Source organism: Trachemys scripta, chromosome 15, assembly GCF_013100865.1.
Source record: "Trachemys scripta elegans isolate TJP31775 chromosome 15, CAS_Tse_1.0, whole genome shotgun sequence".
NCBI classification, from domain to species: Eukaryota; Metazoa; Chordata; order Testudines; family Emydidae; genus Trachemys; species Trachemys scripta.
The window spans coordinates 8,534,965-8,555,570 of record NC_048312.1 but is presented as its reverse complement, the minus strand read 5'-3'; the positions used below and the strand labels follow the sequence as shown (position 1 = coordinate 8,555,570).

At 48.2% G+C, this 20,606-nt stretch overlaps 1 protein-coding gene across 3 annotated transcripts in view; it reads left to right on the top strand.

Annotated features, from left to right (window-relative positions):
- CCDC92 (coiled-coil domain containing 92) overlaps nucleotides 1-20,606 on the top strand; it is a 214,835-nt gene that overhangs the window by 82,517 nt on the left and 111,712 nt on the right. For 2 of the 3 annotated variants that reach the window (XM_034790791.1, XM_034790793.1), the window contains one exon: nucleotides 19,956-20,147. The exons of the other annotated variant lie outside the window; for it this stretch is intronic. The gene's annotated coding sequence lies outside the window, so the exon portion shown is untranslated. The remainder of the gene's footprint in view (nucleotides 1-19,955; nucleotides 20,148-20,606) is intronic. 3 annotated transcript variants of the gene reach the window in all.

Sequence of the window (20,606 nt, the reverse complement as noted above, 5' to 3'; positions counted from 1 at the left end):
AAGAATGGCCTGAGGCATGCACTGGACTCCTTGGATGCTCAGAGCCGGATCCGAAATCGACAGCTCCAGCCCATGTCTAATACAGACACCCTCACATTTGTAATTAGTTGGCCACTGACCCGATCTCCTTCCAAATCAGATCGAGTTTTGCCTGAGGAGAGATTGACTTACTATATATAAAAAAAGGGGGTGGGAAACAAGGGCGTCGAGATCTGAGCCAGCAGGTGGGTTGGAGTCCAGGGACTTGGTTCGAGGCAGCCCCCAGTCAGAAGGGCCTGATTCTCTGTTGCCCTGCAGCTGCCCCTGTGCAAAGCATCCCCGTTCTGACGGGACAGTGTTGGCACTGCTGCAAATGGTGCTGGGGCATGACACTTGTGTGGCAGAGTGGAGATGATGACATCTCTCCAAGTACCTTTAATGGAAACGCGGGCGAGGAAGAGACAAAGCCAGGCTGGTGTTTTGTAAGCCTTGGCTTGATTGACCAGCAACGGATTTTTCAACCGAAGTAGATGATTAAATCAGGGGTCAGACTCGATGAGCACCGTCGGGGAGGTATGGAAATAACGGAACTGCCGGCATCACGCTAAGGATATGTTGGGCCCAGTCCTGCATGGTGTTGAGCGGCACTTGAGGCTGCGCTGCAGAATCAGGCCCTTTGTCTAGCTGGTTCACAAGCAGTTGTTAAAATGCAAAATCCTTCTTATCCCCAACCCTGAGCCTGCAAACCGTTACTTGCAAGAGTAGCGCTTACTCCCGCAGGTAAGCCTATTGCGTTCAGTGGGGCTGCTTGCGCCAGCGTACTCCTCCTCTGAGTAAGGGTTTGCACAAGCCCCAGAAAGCTGGGACCAAAGTCTCCATTGTTCTCAGCATGAGAAGAGGAATTGGTTATTTCTTCTTCAGCAAGCGGTTTTGGTTCCCACTCTGTGAATTATTGTTAAGGATCTCTCCACACACCCTGCCCTGCCCCCTCCCTGCATTGTTTCCAGGAATGCGGTGAGGCTCCAGTCCATGAAAAGGGGGCGGGAGGGTTCAGAAAAACGTATTGCGCCATTTCAAAACTTCAGTGGAATTAATTAAATCCAAACTTCAACAGTGTGACTTAGTTGACTTTGGATCAGGCCCATAATGAGCTCAATCCCTAGGTGTAGCAATGTGCCAGTGGAGGGGTGTGGCTTCTTGTGATACAAGCGCACAACTCCCATCCATTTTAGCACAAAAATTAAGACTAATGGGAGTTGATTTTTGCATTTTAAATGCATAAAAAAGGAAATAATTTTAATTTGTAATCCGTCTATGAAACGTGATGCTGCTGGATATGGAGATATATAATCTAAACAGCTTGGTAAGGTCCCAGCAAGGACTGAGCATTTATTTGAATGAAGATAATATCTGCAGTTGCATTAGTTAGGATAACAATTACAAAGTCTGTCAATCTTCATGCCTCAGGGTAAAAACTAATCACAGCTGAGGTCAGGAAGACATTTCCATACCCAGTGACATAGGAGCGCACAATTGGGCTGATGCCTTTCAGGGTGGGAGTGTGGGGGTTATGCCTCTTTCTAACTCAACGGTATGAGTCCTTGTTGGAGACAAGATCTGAGTCAAACCATTGATCCGTTCAGTACAACAATGTCTGTATGTCTAAAGTCTTTACCATCGTTTCAAGGCCAGAAGAGACCGCTGTGATCATTTAGGCTGACCGCCTGTCTAACACAGGCCACAGAACTTCCCTGAAATAATTCCTATGTGACCTAGAGCATAGTTTTTAAAAGCACCTCCAGTCTTGATTTAAAAACTATGATGACAGGGTCCTGCCCCCAGGCAAAACATGTGGACACCATGCAATACTTTGACTTGTATCTTGCATCGTCAGCTACTGTACATGCATAATACTGGTGGCTGAGTTTATAAGCTGTAGGTGAATGTCACTCAAGTGATGAAGAATAGAATCGCTATTAAAACCTACAATTGAGGGACCAGACTTAAGGCCCAGTCCAATTGCCAATGAAGGGTGATAGGAGTCTTTTCACTGCCGTCAGTGGGAGCTAGATTGGTCAGTATGCGGGGGACGTGGGACAAGGGGATGAATTTCGAAGACCTAGTACGAATGGCTACCCAACCAGGTGGTGCCTGTTCTAAGAGGCTTTCTCAGCCACCGGCGGTGACGCGTGGGCAATACAGGGTCCGGCGAAGCTAGCACTGAAACGCCAGCCAGTTGATAACAAAGGGAAGCGTGGGCTGGCTGAGTCTGCGAGGTGTTCCCACCCACCGTTCCCCTGCTGCTCTGAACATTGGAAACACATTGGGTGTTACGGTTCAGTGGAAGTTCAGGGGCGGAATCCACGTGAGGGCAAAGCAAGCACTTCCCCTTGTGAAATGGTTACTGACAGGCCGCCTGATACTCCAAGCCCTTGGTGGGTAATTGGCATATCAAATCCATTTCCTCCTGCTTCCTTCTGCATTGCATCAACAGCATTGATCCCGCATGGCAATAACGTGGCCCGAGACAGCGGGATGGAACTACTTAGGCGCTTAAAAACAGTGTCTTAGAAGAACTTGCCTGCTTCCAGCTCTTTCCTCCCCTGATCAGACCTGCCCAAGCATTTGCTTTATTGCTTCGCAGCAGCTGGTGCCTTGAGTAGGGGCTGAGCTGGAACAGCGGAGATGCTCTAGGCTGGCCTGGAGCTCTGAGCCTGGAAGGCCACAGGGGCAGTAGCTGTACCCTGAGGTGCATTGGCTGTGCAGGTGCCCATGGGTGGAACCGTACAGGAACCGGTAGCACTGTGCTGCATTAGCAGAGTTGAGTGGGCACGCCAGCGGTGGCACGTCCCTGGAGGCTGTGGCTCCGGTTTGCAGTGCGTTGGCTGAGTGGTGTTCAGGGCCATTGGACTATCAGGGCTGTTTCAGATCACTAGCAGAGCTGCCCTTGGCAAGTCGCTGGGGCACCAGTACTGCTCTTAGATGCACTTTATGTGACCCTAGCCAGTGCTGTGTGAGGTCCTTTACTTTTTAGTGCCCCCATCCTATACTCCCTTTCCCCTTCATGCTCTTCTGTTCTTCACTTTCTATCCTCCATGTTTACTGCATCTCATCTGCCTCCTCTCACCTTTCCTGACCCTCTCACCTTCTGTCTAGTACCTGTGCTTTGATAGGTGTGGTGTATTGAGGACCATGCTGAAATCCCAAGTTACCACTTTCAGTCCTGTCCGGCTAGGGGGAATCTGTCGGGAAGCATGTGATCAGAGATGGTCTGGAAAGAAGCTGCCTAGAACAAAGAGGGGTGAGTTGTGCCTCTCTGCCTTAGGAAGCAGCCTGCTTTGTCACTCTCAGTTTTGGGGTTCGTGTGTGTTATCGTTCTGAATTCCAAGAAATACAGTAATTACGTTCTTAGGGCCGACTCTGTGGGTGCTCTGTGCACCCACCAGCAGCCCCCCTACCAGAACCTCCCCCTCACCCCAGTGCCTCCTACCCACCGGTGGGCACCACAGATCAGTGCCTCCCCCTCCCTCCCAGTGCCTACCACGGATCAGCTGTTTTGGGGAGGGATGAGGGGGGTAGGGGGAGGATGCAGCGTGCTCAGGGGAGGGATTGGAACTGGGCGGGGCGGGAAGAAGCAGAGTGGGGTGAGGCCTTGGGGGAAAGGGTGGAGTGGGGCGGGGCCTGGGCGGAGCCAAAGGGAGCACCCTCCAGCCAGGGCCGGCTCCAGGGTTTTTGCCGCCCCATGCAGCGGGGGGGAAAAAAAAAAGCCATGATCGGCAGCAGCTCCACCGCACCGCTTTCTTCTTCGGCAGCAATTCCCTTGTAGAGGGACCGAGGGACCCGCTGCCGAAGAGCCCGACATGCCGCCCCTTCCCCTTGGCCGCCCCAAGCACCTGCTTGCTGGGCTGGTGCCTGGAGCCAGCCCTGCCTCCGGCAGATTTAAAAACTCGGTGCCTATGATTACATTGCAACCTTCCAGCTGGAGTATCCTATGTTTTTATCTAACCTCTCTGTATGTATGCTGTGACAATAGCAATAGGTGCAGCCCTGGGGAAGGGGCATCCTTTTCACTCTGTTAGCCTGTTGGTATTCCCACCTCAATAGGACGGCATGAGTCCTGGACTCCCCTTAGCACTTTCCATGTGGCTGTACCTCTGTGCTCTCTTACATTCTTGCTTTCTTTGCCTCTTCCCACTATCTGGCCCATGTGTTTACCTATCCAAGGTCCCCAGCACTCTTTGATGCCCCACACCCTTTTCCTTGAGTTTTTAATTTGTTTCCAATCTAAACATGAAGGGCTCTTCTCCAGCTCTTGGGTTTTTTTAAAAAAAGCACAGTAGCCGTGTTTTCCTGTTCAGCTGTTTGCTGGGATATTTTCACATGTGGCAAACATACCCAGACAATTAATCTTGTGCACCCACGGGGTGTAATTGTAAAACAATGCATGACTGATAAAGCTGTCTCTTCATTCGCCATTGTGGTGTTTCTTTGTAGGAACCTTTTCTTGCTGTGCCTGGGCCAATTTCCCCCAGGCTATATCTGGTTGGATACAATGAAAGTAGACCGTATACATCTTAAAAACCACCCAATATTAGGATCTTCTATTTTCCTACTGTTTCTCTTCGGCGAGGGGGAGGTAGCCAAAATCAACAGAAATTCACATAAACATAAAAGCAAGATGAGAGAGAGAAGCAGCTTGGCTCCCGTCTCCTTTGCTGCAGTCCAATGCCTGCTGCTTGGGGGCCCAGATCATACCCGGTTTATGATGCTTGTCCTCCTGTGAAATGAGTAGGTGGTCTGAGCCCGGCTCTGAGGAAGCGTCCTGTCACAATTGGCACTCTTGTTAGCCGTCTCGGCAGCGGAGAGACCATCGCGTGAGAGGCTGAGCTATCCTCTCGCCCCCAGAGGTGGTCTGTCCCACCAAGCGCTGAGGCCCGTGGGCAGGGCAGCGTGGGAAACTTGTGTAACTGACCCTATCAGGGCTGATGGCGGGGGGGTGGGGTAGGGGGAGGGCTGAAGTCTGACCCTTCGGCGCTAAAAGCCGCTGCTGCTTGTGCTATAGAGGGAAGCCCTGTATGGGGAAGCAGTAGAAGACTTGCAAACCTCTTATGTGGACCGGTCGTGGGGGCAACGCCCCTCAGTCTCGCTATGTGAGGATCACACCCCACCAGTAGCGCAAGTATCTCCGCTATGCCCAAGCAGAGGAACCAGCCCCTAGGGCTTTCAGTGCAGCAGCTTTCGCAGCCCCTTCACGCAAACTGGCACGAGGCTAATCCGACAGCATCTTCCCCTTCCAGTCTGACAATTACCTGTGCATCTAGTGTCCCCATCTCTCCCAACCTACTCCAAGCAATTGATTGAACAACGTTCGCTTCCTAAAAGGCTCCCAGCAAATCTATCCCTCTGTCCAAGCTCAATGATTATAAGGATGAGACACAAAGGTCCGTTTTGACAGAAATCCTTGCGTAGCTTAACAGGACATTGCTGCTTCTTTAATAGTTAACCTACCATGAAAGCAAATTGAAATTCACCACCATGTTCCTGGCACTACCTGTGTGTGACCCACATACAAAAAAAGATTTACCCCATTGGGGTGTCTGGGGAGGGGGCACCACAAAAATGTTCAGCGCCCATTGGATGGTGCTTTGCTCATCCAGTGAGGGTGTACTGGTGATGGGGCTCTTTTGAAACTTCAGAAGCAACTTTATTTGCATCTGTCGTCTGACCTCTGAACTAACCTAGAGCTCTCTGACAGGAGAACTGGACTGAGACCTGCTGCATCCACACACACTCACCCAATGTTCACTCCTTGCCTGGAGGGGGTTTGGACCACCTTAGCAGGGAAAGACTCCATAGCCTGTTCCCCTCCCGCACCATGCAGTTCTAGAAAGGCATGTCTAGGAAACCTCAGATAAGAGCCCCATTGTCCCAGACTCCATGCAAACACCACAAGTGACAATCCCTGCCACAGAGAAAAGGTGCAGTGTGTGTGGGGGGGGGGGTGGGGGGGAGGTATAGCCATTAGCCATCCAGGGTCAATTGTGATACTGTTGCTCATGCCAAGTAGTACTTTACTCTCCCCATGGTCACATTGAAATCATTGGGATTAATGGCAGACCTAATGTGCAAAGCTCTCATTATCTGCCCCTTAATGAAGGCACCTGTGTTAGCTGATCCTTCTCTCTTCCAAAAGTTGTGCTTTTCTAGTGTCCCTTTTTCCAGTCCCTGTCTTGACAGCTGTTCACTCCGTGACTCATCCTAAGCAGCCGTCTGTCCCTGTCTAGCATTCAGAAAGTGAAAATCCAGCCTCCCAAGCTTTGAGAAAATAACAATACAGGCGAAAATGATCACTGTCTCCAGATACAGAATATAGCCTAGTGGTTAGAGATAAGTGGACTGGGTTCTTGTCTGGAGATATGTCCTCCATGCCCTCTACATCTGTGGTGTCTACACAGTTAAAGATAGATACTGACATAGTCAAACTGAATAGCAATGGTTGTCGCTGCCAGGAATTAACAGGACAGTGTATGAGCTTGATTGATAGGCTCTTCCATTGTTGCTCCATGTGCATCCTGCTTCAGGCGGAGTGCTGGCCAGCAGCTCATTTGAGGGGAGACAGTCGGGTCAGAGATTTCAGGGCTGTCTGTTTTCCTCATACCCATCCTTCATTTTTGCAGCCACCACCTGCCATGCACAGATCTGCTCTCCCTGCAAATCGGCCTATGTGCCAGGACCGCAGCAGGGCTGCTAGCAATGGAGTTGCACTGAGCAGCACCCACGGTCACGCAGCAGCTGTCTGCGTCCGAATCGCTCTCTAAACTAACCTTTCCACTGCGGTGTGATCCTTTTTAGAGGAGTGTCAGTACCAGGCTGTTGTTAGCCAGCTCTGCTCTTCAGCCTCTGTTGCTTTGTGTCTTCGGGTGGTTATTAATATAGAGAGACAGGCCCAGATCAAAACTCTCTGAACAGTGGAGAAAGGTTTGTGGCTCAGGCTTACATACTGCACCCTGCCACAGGGGAAGGAAAAGCAATCATGACTCAGGGGAAATTAAGGCCTTGATGCTGCTGATCAGGAAGGTTTTACACTCTTCCTTCAAGTACAGTTAATTAAATTCCATCTACTGAAAATTCTCCTTGCAGTTTCAATTGTATATAGGATTCTTCTCTTCCTGTCCTGGTCAGGTGCACCAGGTTTGCCATATGCCATAAAATAGGTGCTACATTCCACTCAGGGAGTGGCTGCATTTCAATGGTGGGTGACGTGGTTTCTTGGCATGTGCACACACTCGGGATAGTGTTACAAAATCTTAATTAAGTGGGAAGGGGGACCAGCGGTGCCGAAGGGCAAGGATCTTAGTTCCTTCTGCATGGAATAGTGCAATATAAAGTCTTTCGAACAATCATTTATAAGCTGTGCATTGCGTCCTTCTTTTTTCTTCCTTTATGAAAATGTTATGTTTTGATTTCATGAACAGGGGTATTAGGTAATGTCTGTACTGCGCTCTGGATAGGGGATGTACCATATAAATGCTATTTAGTATTAATAGGCCAAACCCTCAAGTCCTCGAGCAGGCATAATGCCTGGTAAAGTCCATGAGAGATTTGCCGGTGTAAGTACTTCTTTAAAACTTGCCCCCTTGGTATTATCCCATGTGGCAGGAAAGCACCATGGAACAAAGCACAGTGCAGTGACAGGCCAAAGTTCACCGAGCCACTTGCAGGAAACCTCTGAACGCTGGTGTGCAAAGCAGCGGGGGGCTTGAGAAAGGAGGAACTCGGAAATCTGCCCCTGCAAGCCCCCAGTTCCAGGGCAAGGCAGTTAAGCCCCAGAGATCACTCGCTCCATGTAAAGCCACAGAGCCGGTTAAGAACTGCAGGTGGCAAGCTGCTTGGTATGGATGGCTTAGCAGCAGATGGTCTCTTGACAAGTTGTATCTTTTTATCTATTAAAACACCATCCCTGGTCGGATTTGTGCCATATTCTAACTAGGACTCAACAAGAGCTTGTAAACCAGTCCCGGCTCTCCCCTGGATTAACAGGACTGACCTGTCAAGGGTGCTACGTGTGATCAGACGATTCAGTCTCGGATGATCTGGGTGTGCATGTGAGGGAGATGATGATTCCTGAGCCCGGCGGGGCTGCGCAGAGCAGGGGATCTGAGTGAGCGTGTAGCACTGAACAGAACGGGAAGCTGAGAGCCTGAGTGCCCATCTCTACAATGCTGCTCCGTGGCTTGAGCGTTTCTGTTTGATCAATGGGCCATGGAACTGAAGCCAGCCCTTCTAACACTTCAAAACAGTGGAGCTTTATTTGAATTCAAAGAAAAGAAAGGTCCCTTTGGCATTCTGCAGGAGAAGAGATTGTGTTTCTAGCTGCCAGGAGCGCATACTTTCTAATTCAAGAAAGAGCAGCAAGACAGACCCCATAGACTGTTGTCGGCGCAAGACCAACAAAAATCCTGGCGTTGCACATGGAGAGACTGAGAAGCTGAATAAATTAAAACAGAGGCTGCTTTATTATTAGTCCGAAACTGGGCCACACATAAGACTGGCCAGGGCTAAGGGAGTGGAGTGGGCACCATATCTCAGAGAGGAGGTTGTTTCATTTCCAATCAATTTCTCTTCCTTGCCCAGGACCGGATTCCCCTCTGCTGTGGCGGGGTAGCAACGGGGCAGAAAAGTGCAAGGAAGAATGGGGACTTGGGAGGTCTGGCTTCAGTTCCCAGCTGTGCCACGGGCTCCCGTATGTGACCTTGGGCGAGTCACTTCACCTCTCGCTCGCTACCTCAGTTTCTCCAGCTTTAAAACAGGGCTGATGCCCTGGCAGGCAGGCAAAGCAGCTGTGTTCATTCCCATTTCTAAAATGCCTCCTGCGGAAAGCACAACACAGGTGCAGAGTTATTAGAAACAAGCACAACGGGCTTGAAGCTTGTGGCTGGAGGGAGCGGAGCCTGTGTGACACTGGTCTGTCTCCCACATAGTCCGTCTCCAGTGGCTTTGGGGGAGGACAAAGCATGGGAATACACCACACCCCATGCTGTGCCTATGCCCAGGTAGGTTAGCGTGAGTCTCGTGTATGCTACGTGCCTCTGCCATAGGACAGCAATAGATCCTTGTGGGAAATCGCTGCTCTCCCACACAATGGCTGCCTCAAGCCCCAGCCCTGCAGCCCCCAGAAATGAATTGCTTCCTCCTCAGACCCTGGAAAGGCAGCGCGTTTACCCTGCGTCTGGTGCTGCCTTAAGCCCAGCCATGCTGAGCAGTCTTGTCTCTCTGTCCCTCTCCCCTCTGCACCATCCCATGCCTGCTGTGTTTCCTACCACCAAATGCACAAGACCTTTTGCTTTCCAGCTCTGATCCTCCCTCTTCTTTCAAAGCTCCTCCTGCCAAACTGCTGGAAACCTCCTTAATTGCTTAATCCAATTTTCCCTCTGGGTCCCTTATGACTCAATTAATTGAATGCAGGATCTCTACCTCCTGGATTCTGCCTAAAAGTGCTTGCCTGATGCTCAAGTTGTCCTAAGGAGAGCGTATGAAATGTACAAGTCCCTGTTCTCTTACACTGCCCATAGTTTACTTTGGTCAGGGTCTTCTGGGGTACTGGGACCCAGAGCCCCATTTATTTCAATGGGGGCCTAAATACCTTTGAGGATATAGACTTGAGACCCCTCAACTCCATTCTAAATGAAACCATCCCAATCTTTTCATTCCCTTTGCATTGTTACAGTTTTAGTCAGAGGAGCCCAGTGCTGAGGGAATTGTGGGGTCAGGGCTGGGGAGAGCTCTGTGGGGAAGGAGAGCTCTGCTGCAGGGGTAAGGAAGACCAGGAGAAGTGATGGATGGGGCCTTATTGCCATAAAGTTCTCCACAGCTTCCCAAGCGACAGGGACCCGACCCCCCTCACCCCCCCACCCATGCCAGCTTGCCTCACTCAGCACACTGCCCGTGTGACCTAGGTGGCAGGAAGGAAACCCAGTAGGGCCACTTTACTGATCCACCCTGGGCCAAGGCTGTGAGCCCTAATTTGGCTGCTCTGGCTTCGGAAGGGGACGCTCCTGGTTTTCCTGGGTTGTTCACAGCACCACTCCCTGCAACCTGGGAGAGAAGCCAGCTCTTTCCAAGGCCAGTCACCAATGATCGCCAAACAGCTCCCCTCCCTACAACCTGTCTTCAGCCCTCACAATGAAGAGGAAGACAGACGCCTAATATCTGGGGTGGCTGGTTCCCTGCCAGCTCCTCTGAGGCCTGCTGGGAAGAGGAACAAAGCAGGAGAACAGATACAAGGCTAAGAAAAATGGAACTCCCCCCTCCCCCCAAAGAGCTACCATGCAGAGCACCCTGACAACTAAGGGCCAGAGCTTGGGTGAGGATGAGCAGCTGCCCTTCCCATTGGCTTCAGTGGGAGTTACAAGTGCTCAGCATCTTTCAGGATCAGGCCCCACACAACCCAGTTATAACCCTGGCTATTAATACCCATGTTTACACGGGTCAACCAACATGATCCTTCTGGCCTTAGAGTCTCTGAATTGACAGCTCCCAGCGTAGCACCTCCTACTCAGAAGGGGGCCTTTCCTCCGCCAGTGCAGTGCAGCCCCCTCTGACATGAAATGAGACAACTGCAGCTCTGAAGAAGAACATTTCACCCACTTGAAACTTCCAGGACAATTTAAATCTGCAGCCTTAGCCCTCCACAGCACTGAAATCGACGCCCCCTGGTCTTATTTACAAACATCCTGGGAGCTCTAATGGCCCGGTGTGGTGTGATCAGGACCGTCGTTTGATGACTCACAGGGAAGAGTGCTACCTAATGAAATACCAGCCCCACTTCCTGCTGTGCTGAGATGTACCTTCGACAAGTTCTGAGCTGACTGAACTGCGGGTAAGGTGTGATGGCTCCAGGTTTTTACATGCAGTGGCGTTTCCAGTAGTAACCTCAACAAAAGTCCTGTCGCTCTTTGCATCTTAATGTGTCTTAACAAAAAGTGCCCGCATCGCAACATCAAACGAGAGATCTTCTTGGAATAGAAGCACTTTGCATTTTCCTGCTCTCCCATCGCTGGCTGCCTGGTTCTTTGTTCCCAAAGTAAACAGCTGCAGAGAAAAACACAGGCATTGTTGAGCTTTTCGGCAAGTTAAATCCTACCCTCTGAGTGGCATGACATGTACGCACCTTCTCCCCTGTGGCAAGTCATGAAAGAGGCCCGCTTCCTTGCTCTTCAGCTGACAGAGCCTCGTCGCTAACTCACTGCTGCTTCACTTGAGTTCTGCATGCCCCAGGGTGAGAATCTGAGAACCATGCACTCGTGTGTTGATTGATCCGGGATTTATTGCAGATCAGAGAGTCTCTATCTGACCCAAGTAGCACTCCCCGCATTTCTTCATGTAAAGCGCTCTGGAAACCCATAGCGTTTCAGTGGATCGGCTCACCGTAGCAGTGGCGTCTTCATTCCCAAGCTTCCTTCTACCTTTGCGACTCTGGTGCTCACGCTAGGTCTCTGTTGCCAAGGTAACTCTCACTCCATGGCCTACGACAGGAGGGGCTGCCCAGCACCATGCAATAGAGTGCCCTGTTCCCACTCAGCTATTGACCACCCTGCTCCACGGCTGAGGCTCCCTGCAGACACATTGTGTTTCATGGGCTCAGTCCTGCCAAGCACTCAGCGCCTCCACTCCCGCTGAACTCGGTGAGAAGCATTGAGCTCTCCTTACCAGGGCTTGCGGGATCAGGCTCTGTTGCCACATCTAAAATGCTCTGCAGGTTTCCTCACAAAGTCCAACCCGTGGCAAGTGGGGAGAAACGAACCTGCTTTTCTAACCAGCAAGCTGCCTCCCGGGAAGACATCCCAGCCTCCCAGCCACCTCCTTGCCTACCATGGCTCTGCTATGGAGGGAATTAAATGTCCTCTTTAAGTGAGTGAGGCCGGAGCAGCCAGCCCCAGCCCACCTTGGAGTTCTCTTGGCTGCTGTTCCTCAGGCAGACTCTTGGGGTCATTAAAAGATGGAACCTTCTCTCCTTGAGTTCCTGCCACATAAGCTTTGCTGCTCCGCCTCCCTGATCTGTTTGGACGTTTAACACGCTTTCCTGGCTTGGACTCTCCGGCCAGGGAACCAAGCTCACTACATTAAGGGGTGGAGCCATCTAATGTCCCACCCCCTCTGGATTGGCAGGGTCTGCAGTGAGAAAGGGATAAGACCCTCCTTCTCCTCTGGAAGCTGACTGCCCTAAGAGCAGCAAGTGTCCCTCCAACTCCCTCCTAAATAAGTACAAGCACCTAGAATGCTTTTACAGATTGCACTAGTACCATGAACCAGGGCCCAGTCCTGCAGGGCGCCCAGCACCTTCCCTGCCCACTGAAGTGGATGGAAGCAAAGGTGACCGTCTGTCCTGTCATTGGAAGGGATGCCCCTAATATGTGCCTAATGTCCTATGAACTGCAGCCAAACTGATCTGCTTGCAGCATTTGATCAGATAAAATACCAGGGTTCCAGGCACTAACCATGCAGAGGATTCTGGGTTGTGAATAAAGCACTGCAGGGTGGTGTCCCGAATCTGTCAGAATTTTTTCAGGCTGTCCTTTTCAAAGGCACCTCAAGGAGGAATATGTCCAATTCCCTGTGAACGAAGTGCTGAACTCCCGTTAGACATCTGTGAAAGGGCCACACAACTAGCAGGCTCATTGACCCTGATTCAACCTTTACAGACATATTAGTGGGTTTTGCATGTGTTTTTATATATTGTTAGAGGTTGACAATGTAACCAAACGGTTCCTGTCTGTTGCTGTATTTTGTTAATTCAGAGATCAAAAGGAAATGTTAACATTTAGATGAACTGTGAATATAGTAACATCAATCTTCATTTCTCTTTGAAATATTTAGTAAACTACCTGTAAATGGTGGGAGATGGCAGTTGCCTTATGTTAATCCATGTAGTTAATTACCGGTGGTGCTTAGGAAATAGGGAGTTACTTCAAAGTCCCTATTGTTCACCCAAGGACTGCACGCTGTCAAGGGGCTGCTAGACAACTATAAAAGGAACTCTGGGGCCCTGATCCTTTTATTTCAGATCTGCTTAAGCTTCATCAGGGGACATTTGAGTCACAAGACTGTGGTCTCCAGCTCCAATCTGGGTCACCCTGATATTGGACTATATGACATATGGAACTTATTCTGAAAGGACTCACCATCTCTACTATGAAACTGACCTAAGAACTCTATTCATATCTGTATGTATTGTGTTGTACCTTTCTCTGCTAAACTAAAGAGCCCATTATCAAATATTCATTCCCTATGTAGATACTTAGACTGTCACGAATTCAGTCTTCAACCATTTCTTTGTTACACTGAGCTCCTTGAGTCTATTTAGCTTATCACTATGAGACATGCTTTTGTAATCTTTTAATCATTCTTGTGGCTCTTCTCTCAATCCTCACCAATTTATCAACATCCTTCTTGAATTGCGGGCCCCAGAACTGGACACAGTATTCCAGCAGCAATCGCACCAGTGCCACATAGAGATCAAATGACCTCTCTACCCCTCCTTGAGATTCCCGTTTGTGCACTCCCGGATCCCATTAGCTCTTTTGGCCACAGCATGACATTGGGAGCTCATGTTCAACTGATTATCCACCCAAATCATTTTCAGAGTCCCCATTTCCCAGGATAATGGCTCCCATCCTGTAAGTATGGCCAACGTTGTTTGTCCTCAGATGTACACATTCACATTTAGCCATATTAAAACACACATATTATTTGTTTGCACCCAGTTTACCAAGTGATCCAGATTACTCTGAATCAGTGATCTGTCTTCTTCATTATTTGCCACTCCCCAATGTTTGTGTCATCTGCAAACTTTATCAGTGATGATTTTGTTTTCTTCCAGGTTATTGTGAAAAATGTTAAATAGCATGTTTCAGAGTAGCAGCCGTGTTAGTCTGTAGCCGCAAAAAGAAGAACAGGAGTACTTGTGGCACCTTAGAGACTAACAAATTTATTAGAGCATAAGCTTTTGTGGACTACAGCCCACTTCTTCGGATGCATATGTTAAATAGCATGGGGCCAAGAACCCCCACTGGCAAGGTCCATTGGTTGCTGCCTGAACATAGCTGTTGTAGAATGTTCGGAGCGAAGTCCTAGGCCCCAATCCTGCTATTGACTCCATGTGGGGAGCCATCCCTGGCTCCCTGTAGGGGCTCTGTGCAGATACAGGGCTCTCCCGCAAAGTCAGTCGCCGGATTAGGGCCTCAGCATGCACGTTGAAGGAGAATGCTAGCTCCCGGTCCTGAGCATCGAAAAAAGTAAACCCAACTGCAGCAGGGGGTAAACTAGCCTGGAGTGGAAGTGAGGCAGAGCTCTGGCGCCTCCGTTGTTTGCACTTTGCCTTGCAGTTCCTTGGATCCACCCACAGCCAAGCCAAAGGGGCTACAGACATTGTCAAATTTCACTTGTGTTCACAGTGCTGCTTGGATTCTTCCCCCCCACCCTACCTACTTCTCTGTATTAACCGTAGCCCTGTCATCAAAATAAAAATCTCATTTTCTTGGCGATGGGTGAAGGACGCACCAAAGTGTCATTGCAACAGCCAGGTATCTAGCTGCACCATGTCCCCACACCTGGCTTAAAAAGACGTGCCCAGCAAAAATATTTACAAAATATAGCACCATCTAGTGGCCATTTAAAGTAAACGGCCACAATCTAATGCAGGGGTAGGCAACCTATGGCACGCGTGCCAAAGGTGGCATGCAAGCTGATTTTCAGTGGCACTCACACTGCCCGGGTCCTGGCCACCGGTCCAGGGGGCTCTAATTTTAATTTAATTTTAAATGAAGCTTCTTAAACATTTTAAAAACCTTATTTACTTTACATACAACAATAGTTCAGTTATATATTATAGACTTAGAGAAAGAGACCTTCTAAAAACATTAAATGTATGACTGGCACACGAAACCTTAAATCAGAGTGAATAAATGAAGACTCAGCACACCACTTCTGAAAGGTTGCTGACCCCTGGTCTAATGGCTCCCTTCCACCCCCCCCTCTTTTTCCCCCCCCCCCCCCCCCCCAAAGTATTGCTTTACTTTGGTCTGTATCAGCTATTTGTTTTTTTCTTTCATTATGTATGTGAGACTATATGCTTTTAGGAGCAGGTTTTAGATGGAAATGTCAGTTTAGAATTGCCGGAACAAGTCTTCATGTGCCTTAGTTGATTCATAGCATTCCAGCATCCTGTTGCACAATTCATGAAGGAGTCCCATCTAAACTGTTCCCAAAACCCAGCATGGGTAGATTAAATAAATCTGGAAACCACGTTTGCAGATTTAGAATCCTTACAAGTAATTTATGAGCCTTACTCTTGCATAATAATATTAATGTCAGTTGCATTTTAATGACTGTCAGATACTCCAGTGTTGTGGCCTGCAGCATGCAGGGGGTCAGACCAGATGATCATAATGGTCCCTTCTGACCTTAAAGTCTATGAGTCTATGAGTCTATGAGAAATTAATCAAATGCAATTCTCTCCAGTAGCACTGACATGGAGCCACAGAACTTAGAAGTGCTGCAAACCCTACACAGTTCAATGTGTTCACTTTTGACTAGGTTTAGAAATCTTTGGCCCAGAGCAGCGCCAATCTGGAGCTTGTGGGATTAATTTCCCACCACCATCCCCATACAAAATGTTATTTCCCATTTTCTGCAGAATTTAAGCTTTATTCCTAGACTTGTGCTTAGAACTGAAAGACCAGACAAATAAGCTCACACTTCTCCTAGGCCATATAGCACTGGGGATCCCTTAGATCACAGGAAAGCTGTCCGCTTAGGTAGGACACCCAAAACAGGTCTCTGAGATTTATTATTTGTATTACCGTAGCACTTAGGCGCTCCAGTCAGGGACCAGCATCCTATTGTGCTAGGTGCTGTACAAACACACAGCATAGAGACAGTCCTGCCCCAGAGAGCTTGCTAGCTAAGTAGACCAGGGATAACAGATGGAAGACAGGCTGATGGGAGAGTGCAGAGAAATGATAGGTGAAATATATGTGTAGAGGGAGTTATGGGGAATGTGATTACAAAACAGTATGACTATTAATGGGTTCCCTGGAACTGATCCCAAGCTATGAAGTTTAGAACCAGGTCCAGACTTCCCTAAAGTTTGGGATGGTTGATATCCCAGGTCATTGTTTGGCCCATCATTGCAATTGGGATCTGCCTGGATCTGATCTGCCTTGATCCAACCTGCACCCAAGTTTGGTAGGTTTATGAGTCTATTTCTAGTTTCTGTTCCATTCAGGCTTTATCCCAAGCCCATCACCATACTGTCAGAGTGCTTTCCGGTAGTACATTAAGTGATGTGACTCTCACCCATTATTTGAGGTTCCTTCTCTGTTCCTTCCCTCCCCGCCCCAGAGAGGGAAATTGCAGGTGGATGTTCTTGTTTGGGGTTGTTTTGTGTGATGTCCTAGGAACTTTATCTGTGAAAGCCAGGTCAAATAAACGCAGCTTGTGTTGGGAATAGGAAGGTCTTAGGTTCTGTAGGAGCAAGTGCCACCTTGTGGACTGGCCCCTGAGAAAGCTCAGTCTTCTGCACAAACAAGTCTGTGTCAAATCTTCTCTCCCGTTTATTTGGCTCAATACAACCAGTTTGGCTTAGATTTAAACATATCCCTCTGGCAGTGTGGTGAACCCAAGAACAACAGCACTGCACTCGGGCATGAGAACCGGGAAATGAAATGGGTTATAAACAAAAGTGGAAGTTGATCTGTTAGAATTTTATTGCCCAAGACAAGTAAAAGGGAAAAACCCAGGAACAAACAGCCTAAATGGTGAGAAGAGAATGAGCTAAACTCTCAGCTTTAATAATGGGATTTGTTCTGAATAACAGCTCTGCCTTATTTCATCATGACTGTCCCTTAAACCGGTGCCCCATTATGGTCAGTTATTGTGCACTGATATCCTCTGAACACTAATGCGTCTTGACACTCCTTTGATAACCCTCCTCAAACATCTAACCCGTCTTGACAATGTTTCACTGGTATCATAATTTGAATAAATCAGACCCTTTAATTCTCTAGCTCCTGCATCTTGGATCACAAGATCAATGCATTTCTCAGTTCTGTGCTGTAATCAGATCCATGGGCATACAATAGCATCACAGAAGTGGCCCATGCCAACCATGGTAAGATAACACTGACATATGCTGATTTGCAAAAATGGAAACTCCTAAAGCGTTCCTCCCTGTGCCAGGCTGAAAGACATTAAAAATACATATATCCATTCTGGCCTCATGCCTGCCTCATGCGAGTCCCCCTAAAACTCCCTCTGACCACCTGTAAAGAGAGCAGTGAAATACTCACTCCTCCAGCTTAGTGGAACCATCAGTTGTGCAGAATATCTTGAGCAGTCACTTGGACTCCTGGATCAGCTAATCCTTGGGAGAGCTAAGCAACCCACTGACTGGTAGCAATTGGACACCAGCTTGAATCCCATTTCACCGTCTCGGATTGAGGTTTTTTGAACCAACAATTATTGTGTGCAAATGGGTGAAATTCACCCATCGTGTGGCCAGCCAAAGCTCTCTGCGGTGCATAAACCCTGCACTGGGTTGGTCAGGGGACAAAGGCACAGCAGCAATAAATCATAGAATCGTAGGACTGGAAGGGACCTCCATAGGCTCTAGTCCAGACCCCGGCACTGAGGCAGGACTAAGTATTATCAAGACCATCCCTGACGGGTGTTTATCTAACCTGATCTTAAAAACCTCCAATGACGGAGATTCCACAACCTCCCTAGGCAATTTATTCCAGTGCTGATCTATCCTGACAGGAAGTTTTTCCTAATGTCCAACTAAACTGCCCTTGAGGCAATTTAAGCCCCTTGCCACAGAGGACAGGACGGGAAGTAAAGGAGAACAATTTATCATCCTCCCCTTTAGAACACCCTTTTATGTACTTGAAGACTGTTATCATGTCCCCCCTCAGTCTTCTCTTCTCCAAACTACACAAACCCATGTTTTTCAATCTTTCCTCACGCATAGGTCATGTTTTCTAGACCTTTTTAATATTTTTGTTCTTGCTCTTCTCTGGATACTCTCCAGTTTGTTCACATCTTTCCTGAAGTGTGGTGCCCAGAACTGGACACAATACTCCTGTTGAGGACTTATCAGTGCTGAGTAGAGTGTCTTGCTTACAACACTCCTGCTAATACATCCCAGAATAACATTTGCTTTTTTCTGCAACTGTATTACGTTGTTGAACCGCTTTTAGTTTTTGATCCACTGTAACCACCAGATCCTTTTCCTGCAGTACTTCTTCTTAGGCAATCATTTCTCTGCACCCAGCAACGTTATTGCGCGTCACCAGATGGCGCAGTTACCGATAGTCTTACAAACTGTTTTGCTGACTGTACAGTATAGGCAGTTAAATTTGGGAAGGAAAGGTTTGTTGTTAGTTGGGGTGCAATTTTTTTTAAATGAGTATAAATCCAAGTAAAATTTGATTGCCTGAGTGTCTCTGATTGGAACCATTTCTGATGGGACACTGGGCACGCACAAAATTAAACAAGGGTAAAACCCCAAAACACTAGCACCTGTGGTGCAAAGAACTGTGTTTCTCAGATTTTAGTGAATTTCACCCAAAATATTTAGTCCCTTTCCATCTTTAAAAGCATTCCACTTTTCAAATTTATCCATGCATTATTTCTAGGTTGCCATTTCTGAGTTAGAGGATTCTGAAAGAACTCCCTCCATGTGCTCTTTTAAAAAAAAAAAAAATCCTTCTTGTTGACTATGCATCAGAACAGTAACTGCAGGGGCTTTTAGTTGCCAGCTACTATAAGCTGAGCATCATCAACCTAAATCAAGTCACATCAGTTTCAAATGCTGGTTTTGAAACCGAAGTTGCTAGTTGCAACTAAGGTGCAGAAAATGTGGTGGTCTTACTGGCAGTTACAGATTTAGGTCCCAGGCTCTCCAGCTGCAGCTGTATCTCCTAGTCAGGGCCGGTCGGGGAGAGCGGGGTCCCAGCCGGCCTCACCGCCCTCCCCCTGGCGTTCCGGCCAGTCGGGGAGAGCGGGGCCCCGGCCGGGCTCGCCGCCAGGGGGCGGTGGGAGGCTTTTTTGCCTGGGGCGGCAAAAAAGCCAGAGCTGGCCCTGCTCATAGTGTGCCTCTGAAAGATGCAGGAGTCACCAGCAAGTCCCCAGCCATGTACAGTTGTTGTCACGTGCTCACATAGGGCCAAACCCTCCTTTCTGGTTTGCACTGCGGCTCTCCAGTGCATGCTGAACTCATTGTGTGGGAGGAAGTTCTGTGCATGGGAACTGTTATGGAATATTCATTAGAGCTCCAGACTTCAGGCCAGTCAGGAGATGCTTTGCCCGGGGTGGAGCTCTCATTGGCCAGTTGGGCTGGGTCTTTAGAACTCCTGATAGTGGTGATGTGCGATGAAGTGAAGCAAGGAGAAGGCAGCAGCTGAAATTCACAGAGTCTGAGTAACCCCTGAAGTTCCTGATTCAAATGAAGACTCTCCCACTTCCAATCAAGTGGCTGGAGGCACAGTTATGCTGACGTCCATGAGCATTTGTGTCTTTGACTTCATTAGAGCCAAATCTTAGTTCCATCTCTTTTGCATAATGCGTAAATAGAAGAGTGACACTCTAAAGAAGAAAGAGCCAGTTGTTCCATTAATATCCTTGATTTAAAAAAAAAAAAAAAAAAAAGCCCCCAAAACCTGAAAATCTGTTTCTAAATCCAGGAGACTGTTCCTAAATTTCCCCGGAGATGTCAGTGAAATCTGAAAAGGACTCAGCCCAGGAGCTTTTTCTTTATAATATTGAGATGTCATTAACAATAATAATTAATAATGAAAGTGTGCATTTGGCTTCATTTGTTTATGGAAACTCCAAGTGTGGATGCCTAAGATCTTGCTCTTTCTCGGCTCACAACAGAAGCAGGGCTCAAAGATTTGTCTGTTGTTTCTCCATCACAGATGCAGCTAAGAAATCCCAGGAGGTTTGCTCCCCAGAGACCATGCAGCAGACACGAATGGTACATTGTTTGTGAATCCAATGGGCGCAAATTACTGTGTGGTCACCATGGAATAAATTCCCTAGATGTTGAGCCAAATCGTGCCACAATGCATTTCTGTTCTGGTGTTCAACTTGAAAAGCAACTGAGAAAGGTTAGGAACAATTTATATAAAAAATTAATATATATTCCATGCTGATATAGATAATGAATCAGAATATGTGGGAAGGAGCATTTCTCATTATTTTCCTGTGTAGGGTTAATTTACCCATAAAACTTTCAGAAACAGCATCAAGGATCTGAAGTGCATTCAGCTTTGAAAAGTGATCTGTCCAAAAATAGCACTTCCTTTAATAGATCTGCTCCTTGTGTGGGCATGTAGGGTCAGATCTGCTGGTTTTTAGTGACACAAATCAGTTTTACTACTTGTTATCCTTATGAGGGCTGCAGAACACACACAGCTGGGAGTGAGCTAGAAATTATCACCAAGATTACATCCTATCGGTGACAGCCATACAAACCCACTGAAGGGAATGGGGTGGCACAGGAATTGCTGAGGGCTTAGTCTCAGTGCCCTGCCACTGCAGAGGTGTAATGAAGACCTAATCTGACC